The sequence below is a fragment of the Poecilia formosa genome, unplaced genomic scaffold, assembly GCF_000485575.1.
Source record: "Poecilia formosa unplaced genomic scaffold, Poecilia_formosa-5.1.2 Scaffold64, whole genome shotgun sequence".
In the NCBI taxonomy this organism is placed as follows: domain Eukaryota; kingdom Metazoa; phylum Chordata; class Actinopteri; order Cyprinodontiformes; family Poeciliidae; genus Poecilia; species Poecilia formosa.
The window spans coordinates 1,249,556-1,264,721 of NW_006800003.1; the positions used below are offsets into that span (position 1 = coordinate 1,249,556).

A 15,166-nucleotide genomic window follows, 5' to 3' on the forward strand; every position below is an offset into this window, starting at 1 on the left:
CATACATCTTAAATTTGAGTGAATGTCCAAACAGTTTGAAATCCATTAGTTTACATTATTCATTTACTATTTATTTAATATTTAATTTAATTTAATTTAATAAAAACTGCTTCGACACTGCCGCAGAAGCCAGTATCTACACCCAATCAGTTCCAAGGAAAATAAAGGCTAGATTTGCTGCTTTGCAAAAGGTAGCCAACAGCATGTCGAGTAGCATTACGTCAAGGCATTTCACCTGTGCAAGCTGCACTGTAAAATATTTAGATGTGATCTAAAACCAGTCTGTGAATACTCAGATTGTTGACAAAGAATTCTGAGTCATGTTAAAAAAAAAAAAAAATCTGCTAATAGGTGAATTTGCAAATACTGGACATCAAATAGGTAGGGTTCCACACCAAGATATTGAAAACAAAGTCTTTTCAACAAATAAGACCAAAGTAGAGTTGTTGTGGCATAATGCTTCTCATACCGACTTTTTAATAAAGTGGTGGAAGGATGATGGTTGGGGCTTGTTGGACAGTATACCAAATATTTTAGGGACAATTGTGAGGGCATCTGATGGGCTGAGGTTGGGCCAGAGGCGGGTCACAAAACGGAACCAAATCTAGAATAGGATCTAACAAATCTAGAAGAGTTTTGCAGAAATGCATGCCTGCATGCTAGAAAATTAGTGAACAAGGCAACAATATGCATAGGTGACATTTACATGCTGTCAAATGGTGTCTGGTGGCAAGTTATCCTACTAGACATGACAACTAGAGAATCACTCTTTTTGATATACCTCATATATTCCTGCCATCAACCCGACTGGTGATTGATGGAAAGAGCATCTGACATTAAAACCTTGTTTCTCTCTGGTTCAATGAAAGGTGCTTGTCATTCTGTTTGTGCAGCGCATGAATCTAATGCCTGATAACAAACTGTATCTAGTGCTTGAAATACTTAATGAGCTGAAGCTCAGATTATTATTATTATTTTTTTGTTCAATCTGAATCAGCAGGGGTGAATCTCTTAATTAAAAAAAAAAGAGCATACATATGCACGAAAGCAGCAGGTGGCAAAAAGATCAGTTTAAAGCGTAACTAATAGCCTGTCGTTGCTCACTGGGGAAATTCGGCGTTTATGCAGACTGTCACCACGGTTAGCAGAGAAATGGCTGACATACAGAGCTACTTTGAGGAACGCCAACCACCAGCGCACTCTCTCTGTGTCTAACATGTGCTCCAATTATACTGCCTCAGTGCCTATCAAACAGTCTGAGTTATTGTTAAATAGCAAAACACAATCTACGTATGCCTTTGGTTCCTGTACTTTGGTCATAGGTTTTCTTGCTTGTTAGTTTGCCAGACGTTTGCATTCTTTTGATGTGACACAAAACGCATGAAGGTTGTACAGAGAGGGATTTACAGAAAAAATGTACACTGTTAATATGCGGTTTGTTTAAATTGAGATGCTAGATTATTATTTTTTTTTCTATAAAAGCAGAATTTAAACAATTGCCGACTTTAATAATCAGCCTTTGCAGACAGGATGATTATCTGTACACATTTTACAGCACCTTGAAAAATGTTTCATACCCCTCAACTATTTCACGTTTACCATGTTTCGGCTTGTGGATGGTGTGTTCAAGATGATGTGTAGTGTTGATGTCTCATCACACATACAGGTACATCTCAAATAATTGGTGTTAAAAAGTGGATTTTTCTTTTTGTCACTTGTTTTAGGAAACAAAGCAAGTTTATTACACATAGTGAAACATTTCAAGCCTTTTTTTTGTAATTTGGGTGATTAAAATTACTCGCAGATAATAAAAACCTAAAAACACTTTTCAATTCTATTTAAATTTTTGAGGTGTACCTCTAGGATTTTTATATTTTGACCAAAAAGTAAATAATTGGGTCCCATCTGTCCAGAGTGTCTTCTTCTTCTTCTTGTAATTGGGTAACTGGGTAATTCTTTCTCTTATAGCTTTCAGTGAAGGAACCCTTCACAGGTCAGAGCACCAAGGTCTCATCTGTATATACATTCAAAGCCCAGGACAGCAGTACATCGCAGTGATAGATACAACCATAAAACGAGATGTTGGTGGTCTGCGATAGCCCGTGGTGATCATAACTCTTGTTCTCAGCCATATTCTCTCATGTCTTTTACGCTACTGTCCAGGGTTGTAATTCAGATGAAACAATGTAGCAAGGTCAATTGTGATCCTCTGTCAAGGCCTGGTCATGGATTCTGTCTTCTGTGTTTACCGCCTCTGAGTCTGCAGAACGCATCGTCGCAGATCTTGCAAACGCATGTCGGTTTAAAAACAAGAGAGTAACCCAGCAGGCTGGGATTATAAGATGGTAATTTAACAAATGGATTTTAGTGTGCGCTACAGCTGGTAAACACAAAGAACAATGTAGTATTCAGCAACTTGTTCAAGAAGTTTTCAACATGTAACCTTGGAGTGTTTTCCAGTTGTTAGAAGCTCAAGCGTTGACGGGATGTGAGCTTTTTATATTAACCTTTATAAGTGGATTGTTTTCCTTCTGCTGTCAGCAGGCAGGTTAAAACATTTACTCGACTTCTCAAAGCTAGTGTGGTCCAAATATAGCGCCCTGCAGTCACTCGGACCTCTACTTAACTTGTTTAACCTCCTGACTACCAGTAGTTCATTTTTGTCCTCTGTAGAGTTCATTTCTAAACTTGAATATCTCCCACCCCTTTGCATTCTTCTGAATTAATTCCTTTTGGTATCTGGAGAGGACATTTAGGACTTTTCAATGATACCTCATGTGAAGGGGTGGGACTTTTGTACGTACCTTTTTCTAATTCATAAAAATGGCATTCATCAGTAATAACACATTTTATGGGAAGAGACAAAGTAAGTGCATAAAACCTTTTATTACCTTACAAAGACTGTGGGATTTAAAAAAAAAAAAAGGTGATTGGACAATATTTTTTTTTCCTGGTAGTCAGCTCCTTTAAAAAAAAAAAATCATCGTTGTTTTCTTCACAGTACTCTCGCACTGAAACAACTTCAGTGGTTTTCTAACCAGGGGCTTTTTCCCTTCTTTTAAAATATCTCACAGTCCTGGGTGAAAAAATAAAAATAAACCTGTTTTTTTACGGTTTCAGATGTACTCATCTTTCCGGCCGAAGATACAATCATTAGGCAGCCACTTTCTTATTGCCGTTTCATTATTCATGACGATTAATGCCAATGCTAATAGTTCTAGCTTCATTTTGTAAAATAATAAAATTGAAAGGTTTGGCATTTGCTTTATACACTTCTTTAACTTTTTTTTTTTCTTTTTTCTATGATTTAAGTAAATAATTCTTATTCCGATATTTTTTTTTCCCTCCAGGGTGCTTTGACTCCCACCAGAGGCCAACACATACATGTTGGGCATATTTTGCTGCTGGGGTGAAAATTGGTATAAATAATTGCAAATAAATCTGTTTTTTCCCAGTGATTGATGGCTGAATGGAGGTCCTCTGATGAACACATTTTTCGTCCAGAACCAAAATTGGTTGGAGGCTTTAAACTTTTGCTTAGACTGACATCTAGTGGCGGAAATATTCCATCACAGTTTCTGATAGTTGAGTTGATTTTACCATTGCATCTGTTGATTCGATTAGAAATTTTCCAGCGAAATTAATCTGCTCTTTTTGTTATGTTTTTATAAATAAAACACATCCATAAACTCAAATGTTCTGTATAGTGCTTCTGTGTTCTACAGCTAATTAGCACAGCATTTAACTGAAATGGCATTGATCTAGCTACTGCTGCACACGCAGAGATCAGAGGAACAAGAGCAGTCATAATGGTAAGAAAAAAATTAAATATTTCTAGGTTGTGGTTGCGATCAGTCGGGGCTTTCTGAGAAGGAAATTCAGAGCCACAATGAGCAGCAAATGCACTTTCAGATGGCCACTAGATGGCAGAAAAGTCCCACTTGTTGAGCCTAGAGAGACGTAGACACACCCAGAGATTATACATTGTTTAATAAAATAAAAAAAAAAGGTTTCAAAAGAAATAATCACTATTTCCGTGTCTTAAGTGTTTTCCATACTGGGTGTGTTTTTTTCCCCCTTAATCTCTAGATTTAGATTTATGGGATAATAAGATTCTCTTGAAATGGTTGCACAGCTAAGCTTGCCAAAGTTTTCTCACTTTATTACACCTCTAAAAGTAAAGGCATGATTTGCTTTGTTCAGATTTTTCCAAGGAGAAAAATAATTGGAGCTCTTATTGATACTCCAGTTTCCCTCAGGTACCACTTCTTCTTTTTCGTTAAGTCTGCATTTAGCATTAACCGCAGTCGAAGCTATACTGGAAATTAATATGGCTCACATGTTCTTGTAGAAACACTGGATAATGACAAGATTCTAGCTTTTTCAGGGTGGCCATGAGACCCCAGTTATAAACTTATCTTCTGGAAGTTGGGGTTGTGGGAAGAAACACCCAGATTTTGGCCTTGGAGCGAGGTTTTTAATGGAAAAGTCAATGTCAATGAGTTTGCCGGCTCCCTGCTGGAAAGTTACTGTAGGACTCACTCCACCTCGTCAAGATCCTCAAAATCTACATTGGTAAATATTAGTTTTAATACATTCTTGGAGGCATTATCCACCAACGCAAGACCTGCAGAGAATGTTGAGCTTTTGTCCGCGTCTAGCCTCTCTACTTTAAGTACAATCACGTGGTGAAGGATTTTAAAGAACTGATCTCATGTATCGCTCTCATTGTTCCAGAGAGGAGCAGAGCTCAAACAACATTATGTGACAGCCATCAGACCTCCCTGCGTGAGCCGGCCCGACCTCTGTCAGTGTGTTAACTCACTCTGGCATAAATCCTGAAACGCGAGTAGACGCTGTAAGAGCAGCACCGAAGATTTGATGGAGACAAGATGAGGGCGAGATAAAGCTGCCGTCTGATCTTTGATACGCACAGCGAGTGACACGGTGACTAACGGATGAGTTACGTTACCTGTGTGTAGCCCTTTTGTTAAGTGTGTTATATCGCTCCCCGATCAAGTGCTGCCTGCAGTGCAGTGCAATTTAATAGCGGAGTCCTTGCGTTGAAAAGGGAAAGTGAGCGTCTTCTCTTTCCTCTGCGATCTTTACTTTACCCCGCTGAATATTTAACTGAAAGGTGATCCATGTTACATCATTGGTCACGTTGCTTCAGAGTGCGATTTTTCTAATTGGACATAAAGCTTCTGAAAACCTGATGAGTTACTTTAAAGTACACTACCTTGGTAAAGTACTTGCAGCTAGAGAGTAGGACATCCCATGACTCAATAACTGCTTCTCGCCATTTTTCCCATAGAGAGCGGGTTTAGTTTTCCTGTTGACAAATTCTTCCACCTGAGCTGTGTGTTTGTGCAGCTCCTCAGTTATTTACCTTCTGCTTCTTTGCTCTGATTATTGCTCTCCTTACCCACTTTTAGTATAGATTAGGGGACCACTACTTATTGCTCCGTAGCTATGAGTCATAATGCGGAGTTGTTGCAGTTTGACTTTGACAAACTGCAGGCAAAGTCGGAGGCAGAGACGCATTCAAGAGATTTAATGAAACAAATGCAAAAATTTACAGATGGCTATGGAAGGAAAACTGGCAGGAAACCATGGGCAGAAAAACCCGAGAACACAACAGGCGATGGCAGGACGACTGGAACAAAACAGGCAAAACCAGCAGTGTGAAGCTTAAATGCTGGAAAGCTTGATTTGTCGACAGGTGGCTGATTGGTAAACAGGGTTCAGCTATGAGGAGACTAGACAGGAAGGCTGAGAGAAAGAGGCTAATTAACATGAAAGGACCTCAGGGAGAAATAACCAAGGGGAAAAACCTCTGATCTAATGGAAAAGCAAGAACTATTAAACTAGGCACAGTGATTGACTTAATAAGGAAGAATTAAGTCATAAACAAGGAAATCATCAGAAGTGGAAACGCAGAAACGAACCCTACCAACTTCAGATCATGACGGCGTGTCACTCTTTGTGCATCCCTACACTGAAACCAAAATAAAATAACATTGCCATGACTGCATCGTAAAGATGTATTGGCTTTAAAACCCAAAGAGTATCAGAATTTAAATTCTAGTTCTGTTTTATAGATGTTTAAAGTTGATACAGTCAGTACTTTTAAAAGAGCATAACTTTTTGTGTGGGGTCACTGAGTTTGTGTGACGCTGGACAAAATGTGTTTAGTATAATGGCTATAAAAGTTGCAGAAGCCTGCTTTAGATAAATGACCGTGGGTTAAGTTCTCCCATTCTTCTTCCATTTTCTGACTGTGATGGATTGAGCAGTGCTCTGTAACCTGTTCCAAGCTTGGAATGCTGTTTTATCATCTTCTCCACATCTTTCTTCCTGATTTATAACCATATTACACATGACTACTTACAAATTGGATTATTTTTGAAGGCAGCTGACGGTTTTATTTAGCCGGTAAAACGGATTCTGAACGTCACAGATTTTTATTTGTACGTTTTTCTTCCTTTGTAACAATTATTCCCTCCTTCTTGCCGTTGTATTAAGTTAAATCCCTATGGAGTACACTGATGTTTTTGATGGAACTGTGAAGATGTTCAAGCCATGTAGACACACGCCAGCGTATTTATTTTGATTTAAAATATTGTAGCGTAATAAATTGTAAGTTTTACATTAAATCTGAACCCGCTTTATACACAGTTGTTAAGACGACTGCTAGTTGTTGCTGTTGTGGATAATTAACTTCACCTACATTTAAAATATGTCTTTGTGTTCACGCTCAGCTGCAGATGAGAGAGGGCTGTTTTTTTATTTTTTATTTTTTTTTACACCGCACGTACATTCCCTCGCCTCCACCGCCTTCTTCATCGTTGCCCAAACAACATAAAACACAGCATTTACCGTGGAAACGGTGTAAACCGACACAAACAAAACATCACCTTCATGACGCATTGAGGGGAAGAGAGGAGGTGTATCGAAGCAGACAGATGCAGTGCTATATTTCAGGGGTGAAAGCTGCTTTAAATCTAAATCTGTCGCTTGAGGTGCCTGCAGGAAAGGGTCGGGCTCCCCTCCGACGGTTTTGCCAGCCTGTCAGTGGAAAGAGCCTCCCCTATTACTAGAAGCCAATTTGACGCCAGTAAAAAGTCTGCGTGCTGCAGACGGATGCATTAATTCAGATCCAAGTTGCTGTGATTTTACTGGAACCAATTACCTACGGGCAACACTTTGCTCCTCGTGGCCCCACACCAGCCAGCATGTCCCGTCTGATTATTCACCGCAGATTAACGGAGACGATAAACGCCACGGAGGGGTGCTGGATGGATACAGTGGTGCTGTATTGTGGCTGTGTAGCCAGACAGAAGCGGGAGATGGCAGATAGGAAGCCAAGTATGTAATCTGAAGATATGGTGCCGCTATCTCGAGCTGCAGATAGAGGCCTTGTATGAATGGATGCATTATGTTGTTATAGGTTGTTTAGATGGGAGACGTCACTGTTTCCTGGCTTCTGTCTGCATCAAGATGAAGATTTCAGAAACCAGTGGGTTTCTCCGTTAAACCACTGATTCAACATGATAATTGTTGCAATAATTCAAATTTGAACTACATCTGGGATAAAGTATCTTACAAAAGTATACATAGCATTTTAATTTTTGATCTTGTGCTACATTGCAAGCCTAACAGTGTGTTGACTGTATGAGATAGACGGTAAATTTAAATCCTAAAAGTTTTGCATGCATTTATATTCAACCTTTTTAACTTGGATACCCACTAAATAAACTAGTGCAACCAGTTGCCACCCACATAGTGAATAATTTCAAGCATAATGAGTCTGGGATGAAGTTGGGGAGAGTTTTAAAATGGGGTTAAGTTGGAAAAAAAATAAAATAAAGCTTTCAGTATCTGATAAAGAAGAAAAAAAAAACACTTCGACTGACAAATCCAGCAAGAAGAGCATTAATCAGAGAAGTAGCCAGAACACCAATTCAGAAAAAAAAACTGCAAAGATTCACAGCTTAGGTGAAAGAAACTGGCAACAGGACAACATTTAGTCCAGCCTATTAAAAGATTAGGTCTTTATTGAGGAGTTTCAAGGCAAAAGCAATTGAACAGGGAATACTGCCATTGTTATTTCAATCAATCAATCAATCAAATTTTATTTGTATAGCACATTTCAGCAGAAAGGCATTTCAAAGTGCTTTACCTAATTAAAATGAAAACAGCATTTCAGTTTCAATTGTTAATACAGTTTTCCATAAAACATGTGGATGAATGTTCTTTGGTCAAATGAAACCAAAACTGCAGTTTTGTATGTGCAAAATACAATTTGTGGAAGAAAAACCCATCACATCACTCTGAGGACATCGCCATGCTCATGGTTAAGGCATAGTGGAGGCAACATAAGTATGTGGGGATGCTTCTGTTCAACAAGAGCAAAGGGTTGATGGGGAAGGTGGGTAGATCTGAACACAAAGAGACCTGCTGCCAGCTGTAAAAGACGTGAGGCTGGAGTGGTAGTTCACCATTCATTGGGACGATGAACCCAAGGGATTTAGATCAAAGTAGAATTCATCTGTTAGAGTGGCTCAGTCAAAGTCCAATCCCAAAGACAATCGAGTGTCTATGCCAAGATTTCAAAATTGCTTTTCAGCTTTTTTCCATCCTGTCTAATTGAGCTAGTGCCATTTTTTTTTTTCCAAAGAACAGGGAGCCGTGTCAGTCTCTTGGTCTGAAAAGCTGGCAGAGTTATACCCCAAAAGACTTCCTTCAATGCAAAGTGGTTGTAGAAACAAAACAAACAAACAAACAAAAAAAATTAATAATTGAAAAGCACTTATCCTTTCACTTCACAAAAATGCACAGTATGTGTTGTTGATCAGTCAAATAAAATAAGAGTACAATGTTCAATTCCCGGCAGCTGCTCTCAACTTACCGCCAGTAAAAGCCATTTTACTTTTGATTTGATTTTGCTTAGGTGGAAAACATTGATCCTGACGGATTAAAGTTTTGCTACTCCTCGTGCATTAAATATCAAAGTTACACATTTCGAGGAGAAAAAAAAAAAAAAAAAACGCTCAGCAACCGAGCGTAATGACCAGCACTGTGACACATCAGCACATCGGGGCTCTACATCTACAGCAATGTTCTAATTGAAGCAGTATTTGTGGTTAGAGGGAAAGTTAAAAGAAGGTTCGCACCAAGATCTGTGATAAGACTTTCCACAGACCTCAGAGCTGTGATGTTACCCTACTCATGTGTCTCCCCCCACCCCCATCTGATTCTGATCAGGGTTTTTATTGCTGTGCTCGGAGCAGAAGCGGCCTACAGCTTTACAGCGGAGTCCTTACAGGCTCAAAGAGACGAGGCAGGCTTCAAAGTTGGGGGTGCCAGTGAAAGCCGAAACATAATTATGATATGTACGTTGGAATATTGTTTTTATTACCAAGCCAAACAAACGTGTCTCTGTTGCGATTCACTTCAAAAGATGTCTGTGTGACGACTAACCGCTGCGCTCAGACGTGTGTGCATTTGAGGCGCTTAATGAAACACAAATGGGAAAGGCTGCGTGTGTGCGGGCGGCAGAAGTTGTGAGGTCCGCCGTTGCTGCTCCATGATGTGTTCGCAGATGTGGGTCCCCCTGCGTTTGGGAAGGCAGAGAGAGAGAGAGAGAGAGAGAGAGAGAGAGAGAAAGAGAGAGAGAGAGAGAGAGCATGGTGTTTGGCTGCAGCGCGTCTGTCGCATACAAACTATTAATTAGGGCCCACTGTTTTTGCGGTTACACGTCGTTGCTACTCATGAAAGAATGGAAAAATCAATTATTTCGCTCCGATGAGACGCGGTGGATTACAGCGCATGATGAAATGCACTGGATTGGATGCGCTGCTGAAAGCGTGTCTCCCAAACTCCACGTGTGCGGCAGTGCTCGTTGGATGATTCCACCCTATATATCTGTCAGCGCATCCCTTGAGAAGGTGTACATTAAGTTACTTGTGAAGCTGCTGCACTAATTATGACTCCCGCTCTGTTTTTAAGCTTCACCAAGGGCAGCAGAGAGTCAGTCAGACCGTCGCTGTTTAAACATTAAATTACATGGAAACTTGGAGAGTAGAGCACACAAACACTTTATCTGTGCACTCCTCCTCTTACTCCTTTCTGGCTTTATACTTGTGAGTGAGTGATTGCGGCACGGAATTGTACATCTTGCAGGCCTTTTGTTAGGATTGCATTGCTTGAATAGTTTCCGCTCTCCCCGGCTCGTGTCTTCAGAGCAAACCCATTTTTATTTATCTGTCATGTCTGGTCCGTAGACAGAATGCGCATGCATGGCTGCTCTGATGCATGCATCCAAGATGACTCATAATGGCGAGTTGTTTCTGTTTACTCCATATTCTTGATGTCATTTGTCAGATTTGCTGTCTTTACTCCATTAGAAAGACACTTGCCAACACTGGCTCAATCTTTTGCTGCTCTTGTAAAACCGTTTCCTACGATTAGCATGTTTTTTTTCCAACAAGTTGGAGCTGAAGTGAAGTCAGACTACGACGAAGATAATTTTCTACTGGAAACATAGGAAATATCCTTATGACATAAATAGCCTTATGTTACCAAGTTGACATGTTCTGCTTACTATTTTTCTTATACTAGTTCACTAGTATAGCTAGAAAACTTCAGCCTGCTAATAAGCGCACATTTTTTAACTGCAGTAGTCAACATTGTTTAATAAATGTAGCATTATAAGTTAACTAAGAAGCATTTGTGGGCTGTACTGGTTAAGTGATTTTTTTTTTTTTTTTTTTTTAGCTCACATAAGGGGCCAGAAAAGCTTCTATTAGTCCAACTAACGCTCTTCTAATCACCAAGAACGACTTTACAATTTAATTAGTAAATAAGTGCTTTTTAATGGTTTAGTTGTCTAATATGACTAAGAGGATTCCACAAGTTAGCTTATGCTAACTTGTAGCCAATAAGTTATTTATTTATTTCCAATAAGATCAACTTTGAAATTCAGCTGTTGGCTTGTGGTCACTAGTGGACTAGCTGACATTTTGATTCCTTCTTTTAGTAGTATGGCTAGAAAGGCTTATTTCAGTTCACCAGTCCACACTTTAGGCTCCATTAATTAACTTATGCTTATACATTATTAGTAATTAAACGTGCATTTTAGGCTGTACTAGTTAGCTAGCACACATTTTTGCTCACTTATTAACCTCTCTAAAATTAACTATTTCAGAGATTTTAATGGCTGATAAAGCTTAAGTTATCTCACCATTTAGGTTTCCTTATATGGAAATGTTTAGGCCGTATTAGTTGCCTACTGTGCATAGTTAGTTAACTAGTGTTCAGAACTTGCTTCCACCAGTTAACCTGTCTGTCGTTTTCAGTGCTAACCAGTTAAATATGACTACAGCGTCAAACACAAAAGTCCCATTTGTAAGAAAAAGTGTATCTGGCAAGTTTTGTTTTTTTTTGTTTGTTTTTTTTTAAGAAAAAAAACATGTAGTTATGCACTACAAAGCATTAACAACTGCTAAAATCAAGGATATTGAATGTTTACGCAAACAGCTTGCCATAGACTTTCAAATGGCAAGTGCAGACAGACATTTGTTGTGTCTAGACCGCAGGCCCAGGAGGCAGTCATGGTCTCAGGGTAAACTGGTCTCATGGGAGACGCACTGTAAACTTATCATAGCCCCATTGTGTTGGAGGTATGCTGAACTCTAATGTAAACATTGGAGAGCATGCACACGGTTTTGACTAAAAATACAGAGGAAAAGAGCACTTCTGCATACCAAACACGCTGTATGTTGACACAAACTTTAAAGGGAGCGTGATGCTGGGAATGTGAACATGAAAAGACTGCCGAGTCCTGGTTTACATAATGTATAAAAGTGGATTATACGGAGTGCGATTACCATTAACGCTGTTGTATGCAATCCAGACAATGGTGAAACTTTTCCATTTCGAATGGCTTTACTTCTGACTGTAATTTGACCCAAGACACAAATCCATGTTCTGTGATTACAAGATTGCATTGTGTCTTATCTTTTTCTTTTTTGTGTGGGACCACAAAAATGTCCGGTGTCATTCAAAGGACACTGTCAAAAGACATATAATACGGTTTAACGATACACATGGACATCTTAAATAGGTCGTCTGTAATACAGCAAATCCACACAATTCATCACTCAAGCACCTCATGTACACGCAGAGATTATATTATTTTTTTTAAATGTGAAGAATCTTTCACGTTGGAACTATAAACAGAGTTCCATGAGATTAACAATATTGGTGACATTACTGTGACATTGTAAACATTGTAGCAGTGGCATATGTAAATTACTCTGATTTATTTTTTTTTTAATGATCAGACAGTTGCCTTAGCTATTGAATGATATTGAATATTTTTCTTAGCATCGATATTGAATTTTAAAATGTTAGTATTGTGACAATCCTAGTGGATGGGATAAGTCTAAGTAGATCAGTTATTGTTTGGCAGATAGACGCTTAAATTGTTTTTCTGGACTTTTACAGCTTTGTCTCGCAAAGTTGTTTTTATTTTTTCTTTTCCAAATCTTTATTGATGAGAGAAAACTAAAGAAGCAATCACACTTAGATGAAACGCTGGGACTTGAAATATTTATGTCTTTTACTTGACTTTCAGGCCCCTCTAACATCTTTTTCTGCAGGCTCGAGACAAAGCTTGTATTTATCTGGTTGACCTTTTCTAGTGTCAGACATTCAGTTTTTTATCCCCTTAGACACTGAGACCTTTCTCTTCATCAGTGTACTGATTTTTCTGAACTAGAAGTAAACTAGTAAAAAAAAAAAAAAATAAAGACAAAAGGGAGTTGAGGTGACAAGCAGCTGTGGACACAGAGGTCTTGTTTTTTTTATCAGGGTCAGGGCCACTTTAAATGATCCTTTTGGTATCTCTTACAAGCAGTAGTTTCACAAGTGTATTTTTCTGAATGCCAAATAATGATTTGTATCACACCCAATGACCCAAAGAAAATCTGGTATGTTGAATTAGTGGGTCGCCGAAAGATCAGGGTAATGGCTAGAAGGGGAAAGAAGTGGGAATGGAACTGGAGAAAACAGGAAAAGAGGGAAGGCACCAAACTGTGCAATTCCCACGACCAGAAAATTGCCCAAATCGCTGGTGGCTCTTTCTGTCCCCCCACCCCCACCTCCAAAGCATTCCATGATAAATGGGACATTTAATATCGCTCTGCTTAGGGGTATTGATGGAATGCAGTTTATCTTTTCTTCTCAGGACTATAAAACAATACATCTTCTCTGGCAGCGTCTATAACAGAGACATTCTAGTCAGTCTAAGGTCTGAAATCCGAATGCGAGGAAACAAACCGGTTTCCATCTCATATTAAAAGAAAGTTAAGTTTTCCTCCATTCTTTTATTTTTATTTTATTTTTTTTTTTTTGCAGGATTGTTTATTTATTTATTTATTTGCCACATTAGAAGGCTTTGAGGATGAATTACTTGTTTAAGGTCATGCCACAATCAGATTCTCAGTCAGATTTAAGTTTGGGCTTTGACTCGCCCACTCCAAAAGCGTTTTTAGCCTTTCAGTGTCGTCCTTGTTAGCAGTTTGTGAGTGAAGGAGAAAATCCATGGTTCCATCAATTAACGGCAAGTCATCCAAGTCCTGTAGGAGTTCAGCGGTCCGAGAACATTGCGCTACGACCACCATATGAAGCTTTCCTATTGTTGAATCGCGAAGACTGACATTAGCAGAGGCGAGTGAGGCATGCAGTGCTTTAGACATTGTTTCAGGTTACACACTGATGTTCAGGGTACACACCTGAACATGCAATTCTGGTATGTTAACTACTTCTGAGTGAGTTTACCACAGCTCCATGTTTTCTCGATTAGTGGATAATGGTTCTCACCTTGGATTGCGGTGTCCCAAAGACATAAAAATGTTTTTATAACCTGCTCTGGGCTCATGGATGCTAATGATTTTGCTTCCCATCTGTTCTTGAATGTCTTTGGATTAAAGCGAGATTTGTTGCTTTTTGAAATCTTGAAGCCAACTTCATGCTGACAGGCAGGTTTTGCTTAAATTACTTTTATTCTATGGGACTATAGTGATTCCAAAACTATATACAGTCCCGCTTCAGAACTACTCCATGCTAATCTTTCACACACACTCCTAGAAAAATACATTGAAGTTTGTGGTTGTTAAAGGAATAAATGTGGAAAAAGTTCAAGGCGTTGCTTTTCATTTATATTTTATATTATACCATCCTAAAATTAGGCTCAACTTTGAAATGATAATCAAATATTGCACCTTACTGGAATTTTGCTTTATAGATTGTAACTCATTAAAGGCAGTTCATATAAAGATGCACATTTTTATTTAAAAAAGAATTCCAGAGCTACATCAAAATTGAATTCTACAATTAAACATTTACAAAAGAGACCTGGAGGGATTTCAAGTTTTAATATATATATTTTTTTTTTCCACATTTTATCCCAAATTTGGATCAGTAGGATTTACATGGATAACGAAAGGTAGAAAATGTAAAGTGAAACAAAAGTTACCAATCCGCAACCTGAAAGACTGAATAATCTACAGTCCTATTTTTTCTGAGATGAACATGAAAAATATCTTTATTATATTTAGTTTTTGCTGTCACTAGCACATGTCTTTTGAAATATTTTGCATAGAGCAATTGATGACAGATTTAAGGAATACATTTATGTTTAGTCAGAATTATTTCTGGCCAGACAGATAAGATCTCTGGGGGTTTTGTACCACTATGATTGATGAATAGAGGGAGAGAGTTCTCATGAGGAAGTGTCATCAGATCCAATCCTTGTGATTAGTCATGCATTCTCATCTTGCAAGGTGTCAAACCTATGTTTTTTTTTCTTTCTAGCAGGGAACACTGTAATATGATCCCAAAGAAAAAATGTTTTAGTTCTGGTTTCAGATATCTGACCACAAGCTCAAGCAGCCTTTACACTACATTTGATGCATGTCCTCAACATGAACCCCACCTTTAACTAATAAATGGTGACATCTCTGTATCTCTGTATAGTCAAGAAACACAGATTAAATTAGGGATGGGATGGTTTCCAGTTTGGAGGTATAACAAACCGGGGGGGGAAAAAAAAAAAAAAAAAAAAGTTCAGTTTCAAAACTGCAAAAACCTTTCAACGTAC

The 15,166-nt window shown here is 38.7% G+C and overlaps 1 protein-coding gene across 1 annotated transcript in view; it reads left to right on the top strand.

Moving 5' to 3' along the window:
- cunh8orf34 (chromosome unknown C8orf34 homolog) overlaps nucleotides 1–15,166 on the top strand; it is an 84,773-nt gene that overhangs the window by 29,597 nt on the left and 40,010 nt on the right. The window lies entirely within an intron of this gene.